Source organism: Canis aureus, chromosome 19, assembly GCF_053574225.1.
Source record: "Canis aureus isolate CA01 chromosome 19, VMU_Caureus_v.1.0, whole genome shotgun sequence".
NCBI classification, from domain to species: Eukaryota; Metazoa; Chordata; class Mammalia; order Carnivora; family Canidae; genus Canis; species Canis aureus.
In genome coordinates this window covers 9,792,107-9,804,923 of record NC_135629.1, presented here as the reverse complement: position 1 = coordinate 9,804,923, position 12,817 = coordinate 9,792,107, and the positions used below count along the sequence as shown (strand labels likewise).

General features: G+C 40.1%; 1 protein-coding gene across 19 annotated transcripts in view; it reads left to right on the top strand.

Moving 5' to 3' along the window:
• Window positions 1-150: 150 nt before the first annotated feature.
• Window positions 151-12,817, top strand: part of SETD5 (SET domain containing 5) — an 82,936-nt gene continuing 70,269 nt past the window's right edge. For 10 of the 19 annotated variants that reach the window (XM_077857953.1, XM_077857951.1, XM_077857949.1 and 7 more), the window contains exon 1: window positions 152-456. The gene's annotated coding sequence lies outside the window, so the exon portion shown is untranslated. Of the gene's footprint in view, window positions 457-12,817 lie in introns of all 19 variants that reach the window. The other 9 variants (XM_077857944.1, XM_077857952.1, XM_077857950.1 and 6 more) reach the window with 3 other exon arrangements.

The window sequence follows — 12,817 nt, the reverse complement described above, 5'->3', positions numbered from 1 at the left end:
GAACTGGCCAATGGGCGAGGGGCGGTGGGCGGAGAGGCCAATGGCGCGGCGGGAGGGGGCGTGTCCCGGGTGCCCCTGGCGCCGGCGCTGGGAATCCCCGTGCGGTCAGTGGCGTTTCCGCTCGGGCAGCGGGCTGAGTGAGCTGCCGCCGCCGCCGCCGCCGCCGCCGGGGGAGGGGCGGCCGCCGCCCGCCTGCGCTGAGAGACTCACGCAGCCCCAGTCCCGCCAGTCCGCCAACACTGTAGTGCCGGCCCCCCCCCTTCTTCCCTGGCCCTTCCCCCTCCCCGCCTTTGGCTCGCTCCGCCTTTCTGCCCCCCACCCCCACTTCACGGGCTCGGGCCATTCCCGGCCAGGAAACGCCGTGGCGCCGCGTTGGGCCTAACTCGAGTCCTGCTGCCTCCCGGGAGTGCTGTGCGCCGCAGCCCGGCCCCAGGCCCCGGCAGCGCCTGGGACAAGGTAAGGGTCCGACAGAAAAGAGAGACCTGCCCTCACGACCGGGCCCTGGGGGAGGGAAGGGTCACCTCCTCCGTCTCCCCGCGCTCGCTCTCGGGACGTGGGCCTGGGCCCTCCCCAGGCTTTTCACCGGAGGATGCTGCCCCTTCTCATCCCTCTCGCTGCCCCCCACACACACCGTCGCACCCCTCTTCCCCGGGGAGAGCGGCCCCCGCCGTCATCTGGTCGACCCCACTACCCTTTTCGTGCCTTTCCTGGATCAGGACGCTTCCCCTCCCCCACGCCTCTTCACCCCTTTTCCTGGGAACTGCCTACTCCACGTTTACCTTTTACTTGAGGATAGGCCTCTCCCTGCCCTCCTCTAAAAATGCACAGGCATACTTTTCTCCTCCCTCCTCACCCCCACCCCCACCCCCACCCCTTTTCGCGCGGCCTTGTGACAACTCTGATCTCTCGAGGGTGGGGGGGGCCTTGACCCCCCCCCCCCCCCAGTGTTCCTGGACGCCTTCAGTCTCCTTCTCCGGTCCCCATCTCAGATAGATTGCTTCTTTGCCCCACACTGAAGACGTTACCTTCGCCACCCCCACCTCACATTCTTGGGCTCTCAGTGGCGTATGCCCCAGTATCGGAGATAGCCTCATTGAATTTGTAGGGTTCGAGGTTGGAGCTGAGCCAGATCGTGTCGTTTTTCCTGCCTTGGGCGTGGAGAGCGATCATTTGAGCACGTCTTTAAAAGCAGAAAATTTTACCCTGTATGAATATCCTTTCCCTCTGCGTGGAAGCCAGGGATGTGAGGTGAATGGTGGTAAGAAAAAGCCCTGGTTTTTTTAAGTAGGTGAATCGCGTGAGAGGGAAAGTTGAACTGTCGGGAAAGCCCCTTCTATGCTAATTTATTCTATAGAGCGCCTTTGCTTGTCTCACTTTGTAGGAATAACTGGTCTTTCCCTTGGATACTGATGCTGCAGCCAGCTCTGCTGGTCTGGGTCAGGGGTGCGTGTATGACCTGCATTTTCTGCTTTCTCATGTTACTTGTGCAATGTGTTCACCAGTAACTCATTTCTTACCCAGAGCTCAGGGTTCCATTGGGCTTTGTCTGTACTTTTAGTTCATTTCTCTCAATTTTCTCCGTAGTCATAGTACTGAAAGAGTCCCCAGGTTCTCTGCCAATTTCCTTTATAACTTGACTAAACAAGTTGCTTTTAAATGACATATTTGTGATCAAGGTCACATTTACATTTTTTTGTTGTTGTTGGGTAGATGTTGCATAGCTATACTTTTTGGTTGGGAGGGATCCAGCTGAATTGAGTGTTTAGAGATTTTCAGGAGAATGTGTACCCTGTTTGGGGAAATTTCTTGATGGTTGATTTTTATGTCATTAATGTTTTTAGGTCACTCTAAGAGAGAAGTTGTAAGGGTAATTTTAGATGTGTGGAATGTGGATGTGAGCTAGGACTAAAGCAAGAATATTCACATAATCAGAGGTTTCTGGGCCTCTTGGAGGACATACGGGGAAAAAAATTTTTATTGGATTTCTTCCAGTTTTCTCAGGAGGATCATTAGTTTCCTTCTATAGCCCCAAATTCTGGCCTGTTATGGGATTAGTCTTTAAGGGCTACTCACACTGTCATTATGTATAGAAAAATGAATAATGTTCTTTGATAAGACAAAACACAAGGCTCTGTCTCTAGCTGCAAATTTAAATTTGACTGTAAAGAGTGTGTTTGGAAAATTGGCCTTTGAAAACTTAATCTTCACTCCTAAATTGCTGGCTTAATTTAAACATGGATATTTGTGATTTAGTTGGTAAATTTTGATTTTTTTAAAAAAGGGTCTTAGTTTAAAACTAAAAGAATGACCTTAGGATTGTTTGTTTCTAAAAGCATAATTTCAGCCCTTCTGGCATGGAGCACTGGTCCAAAAAAAAAAAAAAAAAAAAGAAAAGAAAAGAAAAAAAGTGTGTAAGGAGTGGGGGTGGGGTAAGGAGAAGGTTGTTCCTTTGGGTTGGATCACAGGGGTGAGTATACAAGGCAGCAGCAGCTGCTGGCTCTGGAGCTCTGGTTGCTACGTGAGAAGCTTGAGTAGTGCTGGCTGCTGTCTCCAGGGAAGGACAGCAGTGCAGCGTCCATTAATGCTGTTGGCTGCAGGGAGCTGCACTTAGGCAATGGCTGCTTCAGGACTAAGAAGAAACCTTGCTTTCCTGGGAATTTTGACTGCTGAGCTGGTTTGCGTTTTATTGATGGAAGATGAGAGTTAGCAATTCATAACCTACCCATTTATGGATATCAGCATCTGGAAACTGGATCATAGTTAAAGACTCTTCTTTCTTGTTTGGTTTTTGGTTTTGGTTTTTATCTGGGGATTTGTTCTTGGATAGGTCTGAAAGTTCCAGTAGAGTTTTGATTTTTCAATCCATTTAAAACCATATTTTGTTTGTGTACCTCCTTCTCTCAAATTGCTAGGCCACATTTACCTTATTGAATAGATGTTTTGCTAAACGTATTACTACATTGGGAATTATAACTAAAAAGAACTGCTCTTTTTGGAATGATTTCTAAATATAAATCTCGAAAGTATTTCCTTAATTTCTGTATTAGTATAGACTTCTCGCTAGATTAGATTATTTCTTTGGCGTTTGGCATATGAAATCAATTCGTTATATATGTGTTGGATATAGTCTTCTAAGATCATAGGATGTGTGTTTGGCCATGATCCGTTTGAAATAAAGGATAGACCAGAAGGAAGATTCAGAAATCGAGTAAGTCTAGAGGACAGGATACTTGAGAAGACAGCCTCTGAGTCCCTTATGTGGTCTACCCTTCCCCCACAGCTCTTGCAAAGATTGGGAAGATCTTTGATTAGGAAGAACAGTTTGTTGAGTGTAGAAGTACTTGTAGGAAACCACCACCCAAATATACCCACCATTTACACAGTATCTAATAGATGTCAGTGTGTTTTCTTTGCCCCCACCCCTCCAAGACTCTTGCATCCTATTTTTTTCCCCAGAATTTTGATATTTTCAGTTTCATGTAAATGTACTTAAATCCCACAATCATCTATAATGTGTAATCTGACTCTGGCATTTGTGGCAAGGAACCAAAAAGAATGGAAATGAGTTTCGTCATTCACAAATGTGGCTTGCATTGTCTTTCAGCAATACAAACGGACTAACGAAATACAACCTTTAATGAATAATATTTTAGGTGGTTCTATTCTTATTAGTAGTAAGTGTAAAAGATGCCAAATTAATAAAAAGAGCCGGTATGGCTTCACTCATACTGGCTGTTTAACACAACTTAGATAAATGTAAGTGTCCTTTAGTTTAAGTTATTACATAATATGAAAGTTACCTTGTAAAATAATTGCTTTTTCACTTGTATTTTCTATTGTTTGGAACCCATTGTGATCTTGATGTAATCATTTTTTAAAAGATCATAGAGGCCCTTTTCATAGGATTTTTTAACCATGCTTGAAAATTTTTGTGTATTCTGATACTATTTTTTGTCTCTAGGAACTTACATACTTACTTCTTTGAACTTACTCTGGCCTTTGTAGTGGAGGGTTGCCATCTCATTTTTTGCTTTTCGATGGGAAAATAACAAATTGCAAACTGGAGATGTGCAGAGAACCTTGCCTTATTCTCTTTGTGTTGAAATAACTTAATGAAACATGAGGCCAGAGTTAACATTCACTGGATACATCTTATTATTGCAAATTGGATTATGATCAAGAATAAAGTTTTCTTCTAACTTCTGGTTCAGCTCTGGTGATTTGTCAGCTTAATCTGAAACCAAAAGGCCTAGCAGTGAATTTTATTTATTAAAAAAATGTTTCAAGTATTGAAAACTAAAACTTACTGATAGGGCTATTTTCTTCAAGACAAAAGTTACTCTGAACTCTGTAAAATATGTGAGATAATGTATATTTAGTAGTACAACTTGTAGTTATTTGTAATTTGATTAAAAACATCCTCTCAGGGCTGCCTGGGTGGCTTAGTTGGTTAAGCTTCCAATTTGATATCAGCTCAGGTCTGGATCTCAGGGTTGTGGGTTCAAGCCCCACGTTGCGCTCCACACTGGGCAGGGAACCTACTTGACAAAAGTCCTTTTAGAGGCAGTCTTTAGAAAATAAGTGTAATGCGTCTGTGGTAGACCAGGCTTGGTACCATTCTTTACTGCCCCAAATTCCAAAATATGTGATGAAATGGCACTTTAAACCTTTCACTTGCAGCGATTGATCTCTCTTGTAAAGATTCAGAGAAATTCATGAAAGATAGAATATTTCTTTCATTTATTAATACATATTTTGTTAAATCATTTAGAGTCTTATGAAAAGTATCCTCTTGTATATTCAGTTCTAAACTGATATCCAGTAATGATGGGAGGGGGGGCCTGTTAGAAAGCATTACTTTAGAAAAAGCTCTTAACACTTTATGAAGGAAACCATGAGAGATAATAAAGAAACAATGAAGCTAAATCTCAACCTACTTTATTGGAGCCTTCACTGAGCAAGGAATTTGTAATCCCATCCTGCCTCACTCAGTTTTTCCATCATATTGATTTTGTTTGCTGAATACCTCAGGGAGAGATGCAAGGGTCACATTAAGTATCTTTGATATAAAGACAGGGAAAAGGAATTTTTTGCTTATTGGAATAGTATCTTCCTACAGTTAAAACACTAAGATTATTGTCAAGTTTTGCTTTATGTATACAAGTGTTGGTTTGGTCTGACTGATTTCTGTGCTTTTCTGTCTTCTTGTAGTCTGAGAATCTTCAGAGTTTAGATTGCAAATTGAAGTGGTAAGAATCATTTCCTTAGCTATGTTCATTATGTATATTCACCCAGAGCTGGGAATACTCCTTGACCTATGTTACGAATCATAAAATAAGCAGTGGATATAGGAATTTGTAAGAATTTGTTTCTCTATCTGGGGATTCAAGTTTTTGATGTGCTATCTAATCAAGGGAAAATGCCGAATTCCTTGCTGCCGTGTTTGAAAAATAGATGGAAGCATGGGAGGAGCCTGAGACTTCTGCAGCAGGATTTGGTCTGAGTAGAAAAGGAAGATTTTTGTTTCAAATTGCCAGCTGCTTATGTCAGACTGACTCCCTTATTATGCTTTTAGTTGGCCTGTCAATATGGCCAAACAGCTAGATAAGTGCGGGGCAGGACAAAGGGCTCTTTACACAGCAGGGAGGCAGTGTTGGTGGGGGAGGGGCAGGAGGTAGGAAAGGCAGGAGGAGGAGGTTCTTTTCCCTGGGAGATTATTCAGTTTGGCATACAATTAAAGAAATCATTTATAGTTCCCACTCGAGCACTGAATTTGTGCCAACTATATACTCTTAACCCCAAATTTAGTATATCCCCGAATATCGGGTAGAGACCCGTCGCTGCCTCCAAGGAAAAATAAAAAACTAAAGCTTTGTAGAGGTCTAAAGAAAACAAATCCCATGCCCTCCACCGTCCTAAATAACAAGTCACCTCCTGAGGAGACCAGTTCTAGAGCATCTGACAGCAGAATTCTCATTAAGAAATGGAAAAGAATATTTTATCTGTATAAAACTTATGTTTCAATATTACATATTGTCTTTAAATAGATTAGGATTAGGCCAGAATAGGTAGAATAATGTTTCACTTTGTGAAATAGTTGCGTGTTGTTAGCTCCAATTTTATTTCACTTTATTTTATTTAAGATTTTATATTTTTATTTTAAGTAATGTCTAACACCCAATGTGGAGCTTGAATTTACAGCTGGGAGATCAAGAATCTCATGCTGTACCAAGCCAGCCAGGTGCCCCTCCCTGTTAACTCCAGTTTTAGACCAATAATAGGGAGAGCACCCTCCAGCATTCATATGTTGGATCGCCATCAAGTAAAATGCTAACTAAAGAAAGGGTACTTATTTGTCTTATCCCTACTTCCTGGAGAACCTGATATTCACTGGATATTATTCCTGAGGCGCCCTTCTCCCTTTTTAGGTTAGGCACAACCTAGTTTGATACATTTGTATTCAGCTTCCAGGAGAAAGTGGGGTGGTTGCAATTCAGCTTATTAGAATTAATATGAATCATGGAGTTGGGATTTGAGAGTTATCTGGCCCTTTAAGCATAATCACAATGAAATAGTTCAAAGTTTGGGTTCCTTCTGAAGTTTTCATAAAATGTTAAACCAGTGACCTGAACAGTATTTTTAGTTAGTTTTTAATTTTTTTTTAAGTAATCTCTACACTCAAGGTAGGGCTCGAACCCACAACCCTGAGATCAAAAGTACATATTCTACTGACTGAACCAGCCAGGTGCCCCTGTTTTTAGTTACTTTTAGCATGTCAAATAGTGCCAGTTCTTTAAAGAAAATATGTATAAAAGAACTGCATTCACATACAAATTAGATACCAATTATTTGAATCTTTTTAAATCTTTATAAAGATTTTAAATCTTTAAAAAAGTTTCCTTTTTTATAAAGGAATATATGATGAGGTTCTTTTAAATGCTTAATATATTTTAAGAGAATTTAATATTTGAAAATAATTGGTTTGAGGGCGCCTGAGTGGTTCAGTGGTTGAGCATCTATCTGCCTTTGGCTCACAGCTTGATCCCAGGGTCCTGGGATCCAGTCCCTCATTGGGCTCCCCGCAGGGAGCCTGCTTCTTTCTTTACCTATGTCTCTGCCTCTCTCTGTGTGTGTCTTTCAGGAATAGCTGAATAAAATCTTTAAAAAAAAAAAAAAAAAAAAAAAAAGGAAAGAAAATAATTGGTTTGAACTCAGTTTTCCAATAGTACATCTGTTACTTGCATTAGATACCACCTGTATTGCAATGTTATTAAACTAGCCTTAAAGTTTTTGCCTTCTATCCAAGCTGCAGAAGATGGTAAAGGGAACTGGCATGCTGATTTTTGCTCACCGTTTTAGACCTACTGGCTATAAGCAATGAAGAGATGGTTTAACCTAATAGAATAACTGGAAAAAATGGTCTGTAATGCACATTCTAATATTAAGCAAACCTGATCAATTTTTGTGTCATTTCCCTCTGTAAAAGAAAACTAAATGTGTTACCCATTTAACATTATATTTTTATGTGTAATGGTTTTTGCAGTAATGATATAATGTTTTGACCTGAAAAGGGAAATTTTAGTGACTAATTATGATTGCCATTAGTTAGAAGGTTTTTTGTATTTTTTTTTTTTTTAGTGAAGAAAGCAACAATATTTTTTTTTTTAATTTATTTATTCATGATAGTCACACGGAGAGAGAGAGAGAGGCAGAGAGAGACACAGGCAGAGGGAGAAGCAGGCTCCATGCACCGGGAGCCCGACGTGGGATTCGATCCCGGGTCTCCAGGATCGCGCCCTGGGCCAAAGGCAGGTGCCAAACCGCTGCGCCACCCAGGGATCCCAGAAAGCAACAATATTAACATGAAGTTTAGTGAGCTATATTTTGTATTACTGTAAAAATTTAGGATAGTCCTTTCTTCTCTTTATAATGCGCTCATGTGAATTATTTCCATAAATTTGTGGGACTAAAATAGAAGCCATCTAGCTCAGCGTGCCTGGGTGGCTCAGTCAGTTAAGCATCTGTGTTCTGCTCAGGTCATGATCCCAGGATCCTGAGATCTAACCCTGTATGGAGCTCCCTGCTTATCAGGGAGTCTGCTTCTCCTCTCCCGCCCCGTACTCTCTCTCAAATAAATAAATAAAGTCTTTTAAAAAAATAGAACATGATGCAAATTAATTTATTACAAAAAGAAAAAGAAACAATCTAGTTCAAAACCTGGCCTCCATTCCAATTCGTTTTCTCTATGTGTATCACATTTCTAACATTAGAGTAAACATCCTTTTCACACTCAGGTGCGTGTACACACACACTCCTCTTCCCAAATACTAGAAATCTCTTCATCTTGGCTTCTTCTGCTACTATTACCTGAAACTTGCCAGAAGCCCTAAAAAGTTCTGGGAATTGGGGGGGGGATTTGAACCCAGATGTTTTGATAACTGCTTTGGTTCCCCAAACAGCTAATCTGATTTTCAGTGAGACCCCACCAGCAGTAGACGAGAATGGAGGTAAAACACAGCACTGTACCTCATCTTGCCTGTGCAGCTGCTCCACCTTATTTCCTGCTATTATTATCCCATAATGCCTCTCCCCAGCAAAAAAGAAACTAGGACAAAGGGGAAAAACTGATGGGCTCATAGGATTTTTTTTTGTTATGGTTAGATTGTGACTTTGTTTATATGTACTTAAGTACAAAATTAATTTGTCCTTTTCTTTCTTTCTTTTCTTTTTTTTTAAAGATTTTATTTATTCGAGAGAGAGAGAGAGAGGCAGAGACACAGGCAGAGGGAGAAGCAGGTTCCATGCAGGGAGCCTGACATGGGACTTGATCCCGGGTCTCCAGGATCAGGCCCTGGGCTGAAGGCGGCGCTAAACCACTGAGCCACCAGGCTGCCCTAATTTGTCCTTTTCTTAAAGTCAGTAATGAAGGAGATTTTATAACTTCAGTATCTTCGACTTTGTTTCTAAATAAACCATTTCAGATTCTTTAACCTTACAGGAAAAAAAAATTGTAAGTATACTTAATTTTCATTGGCTCTTACACAATCATCACCACCAGATGCCACCTCTAGTATTAACTTAAAGGGAGAAATCTCTTCTGTGGATAATATTTTCAGTTTTATTGGGAATTACTTATTTGTGTAACATAGAGCTATGACTAAAATAAGATTAAAAAGTTAAACCTTGGGGCGCCTGGGTGGCTCAGTGGTTGAGCAGACGTCTACGCCTTTGGCTCAGGGTGTGATGCCGGGTCAGGGGATCAAGTCCCATGTCAGGCTCCCTGAAAGGAACCTGCTTCTCCCTCTGCCTATGTCTCTGCCTCTCTCTGTTTTTCATGAATAAATATATGAAATCTTAAAAAAAAAAACAAAAAAAAACCTTAAGCCTTTTTATATGTTTGTCCCTTTACCTTAGTGAAGGTGAAATTAATTGTGTACAAATTTTTCATTATTCGGTTCTTTCCTCAAGCTGCAAATTTAAGTTCTTTAAGCCTTTGTTTTCTCATATTGCCACCCAAAACAAATTTTATTTTTATCATTTTTACTGTCTTCTGATGCTGAGATTTTCTTCTCCCCATTCCTAAAATACAAAAAGTCAAATAAAACCCAAGAATCTAAATTATGTGTACCACTGAGTATAGTAAGGTATTATCTCATAACTCTCAGAAATTATGATCAGGTTAGGATGTTCTAGTATCATGTCAGCATATTTTATGTTGACCTGTTAATTTTAACATATGTCCAAATGGGTCTCATTGTTTGATATTTGCACCCATTGTTTGTCATTTTGAATGAGGTTGTTAATGGCTGTGCTCCCCACCCGCCCCCCTGGGTCTCCATGGTTTTTTATTCCTGCCCTGTTATAATCTTTAGCCTACGTTGGAAAGTTCTATTTCTTTCTACCAACCTCCGCGCATGCCACAAAACACACAATTTATACTCTCATATCTCTGAAGGGGGATGATCTCTAGTTAATAAGCAACTGTTTGGGCATTCTCAGTATCCAAGGAAGGTTTTATTTAAGTGGAAGGACCTGTTGGCAGTTAGAGTGCCTCTGCATTTATGTTACATTTTCCTTTATTAATGTAGACTGTTGAGAGTTGACTTTTTTTTATAAGAGAAACCAGAGAGAAAAGGAAGAGACACAGATATGGTTACTTAAAAAATAAATGTTCGGGGATCCCTGGGTGGCACAGTGGTTTGGCGCCTGCCTTTGGCCCAGGGCGCGATCCCACGTCGGGCTCCCAGTGCATGGAGCCTGCTTCTCCCTCTGCCTATGTCTCTGCCTCTCTCTCTCTCTCTCTCTCTCTGTGTGACTATCATAAGTAAATTTAAAAATTTTTTAAAAATTAAAAAAAATAAAAAATAAATGTTTATTATGGTAACATTTGGGTTAGAATCTAAAGGGCACTTTTTTAATACTTTATTTTCTTTCTAAGACAAAAGAGTTTAACCTCCTAAAATAGAACAAAGAAAAGGAACTTTAGGGCAGTATGACTGATTGCATGGTGACTGTAGCATTAGTTTGTTGTATGAATGCATAAATTTTTATTTTCTCAATTTTTATGTTACAAATTACTGTGGCCACACAAATTAAATGTCTTTATGCCCACAGTCTGAAAAATATTAAGTGGGATGACTTTAAAAAAAAAAATTAGAAGTTTGAGGAAAATATAGAAGCAAGTCCAAATTTTTGAAGTCTCTTTTTAATTTTGTTCTTGCTAGACATATTTCGTTTTATTTATGGCAATTAGAATTTTAATGTCATAGCCTAGTAATAGAACAAAATAAGGGTAGGTTGACGTGGTATCTGCACATTTTCAGATGAGGCTAAAATTGTTCTGTATTTTTACATATTTTCATATTTAGGCTACTTTTCTTGAAAAAGTTTACCCAAAAATTTAAAACCTGTGAAGTGGTATAAAATACTTATAGGTTAAATGGGTAGTCACTTTATTGGTGGTTCATTATATAAGGAGTACTAACATCAGATATTTACTAAAAATTCCTGGGTAAAAAATGATGCTAGCATCATTTATGGAGCTCTGAACTTATTGTAGCCAAACTATTTAGAACTAAACAAGTAGGTAATAATGGCAACCCAAGGCTCTTACTTTGGAGCCTCCGCTGGTTGACCTGACCCAGATATTTTTTTCCTCACTCTTCCTAACTTAACTCCTAGGTCACTAAGATCTGAGGCGTTACTCAGAATAAGGTATCCATTCGTCAGTTGAGTAGTTGTCTTAGCAGGCCATGTGTGAGACCCATGTAAAATCTGTATCTTAAGAGAAGGAAGGCTGAGTAAGTGTAACTTTCCCTTCGTAGTTTATCATAAATAGTTGGTATGAAAAGGAATGGCTTGAAGTTTGCAGAATAAACCAAGCAACAAGAAGAGACACAGACATCCTACTTTATGAAGTAACTTCTCCCTCCGTGCCCCACTCCCCCCCAGCTTAAGCTCTCTTCTCTCAAATGAATAAATAAGATCTTTTAGAAAATAAACCATTCCATTTGATTGAGAGAAGGTCCATACATTTCTCTAAGTTGATAAGTTTGAGTGTTTATAGATTATTTTCTCTTGTATATATTATATACTTGTTTAAATATGCCATTGTGTAAAGAGTTCCTATTCTTTGAATATTGGAGGTTGCATCCCCATGGTGTCAGTTAACATATTCTATTAGATGACTTCCCCTGCCCATATTTCATGTTACTAGGTGGATTGTAAATATACTTTATAATAGTACTATGTACTTGCATTGTGAGTTACATAACATGGGGGCGCCTGGGTGGCTCAGTCAGTTAAGCATCTGACTCAGGTCATGATCTCAGGGTCCTGGGATTGAGCCTTGTGCATCGGGCTCTGCACCAGGCAGGGAGTCTGCTGGAAGGATTCTTTCTCTTCCTGCTCCTGTGCGCCCTCTCTCCCCACTCCTCTCCCCCGCCCCCCTCAAATGAATAAATAAATCTTTTTTTTTTTTTTTAAGCTACATAATTTCTACCTTTCTATGTAATGTTAAGCAGCTGTTGGTATTCATTGCCTGTATCAGCCATTCTTAAACTTTATGCTCTTAAAAAATTGAAAGCCCCAAAGAGATTCTAAGGATTGGAGATTCACCAGATTAGAAATTGAAACAGAAACATTTTAAGTTATTTATCAACTAATTTTAAAATAATGGTAACAAATCCTGCTAACATAAATGACATTACTTTTATGAAGAATAACTATATTTCCAAAATTTTTTCTTCAAGTGGCATTGTTTAACTTTTTTTTAAAGATTTATTTATTTATTTATTTATTTATTCATGAGAGACACACAGAAAGAGAGAGAGAGAGAGAGAGGCAGAGACACAGGCAGAGGGAGAAGCAGGCTCCACGCAGGGAGCCCGACATGGGACTCTATCCCAGGACTCCAGGATCACACCCTGGACCAAAGGGCAGGCGCCAAACTGCTGAGCCACTCAGGGATCCCTTGTTTTACATTTTTGCAAATATCTTCAGTGTCTGACTTAATAGAAGACAGCTGCTTTCTCACAGCTGCTTCTGCATTTAATTTCTTGTGATAAGTTGATTTGGACTGAAGAAACTCTGTCCTCACATCGATATGTAGTTGAAACGAGAAAGACTTCACATCCCCCCTGAAAGAATCTTAGGAACTTCATCAGTTATCAAACCACACGTTGAGAACCATGGGCCTGCACTCATTATTTCCTTTATGGCTGCAAAGTGGTAATATTTTATCACTACCTTATTTATTTTTTGTAGTGCTCCCTCTCATATATTTGGTTATCCTAGGGTGGTACATTTTGAATGCAAA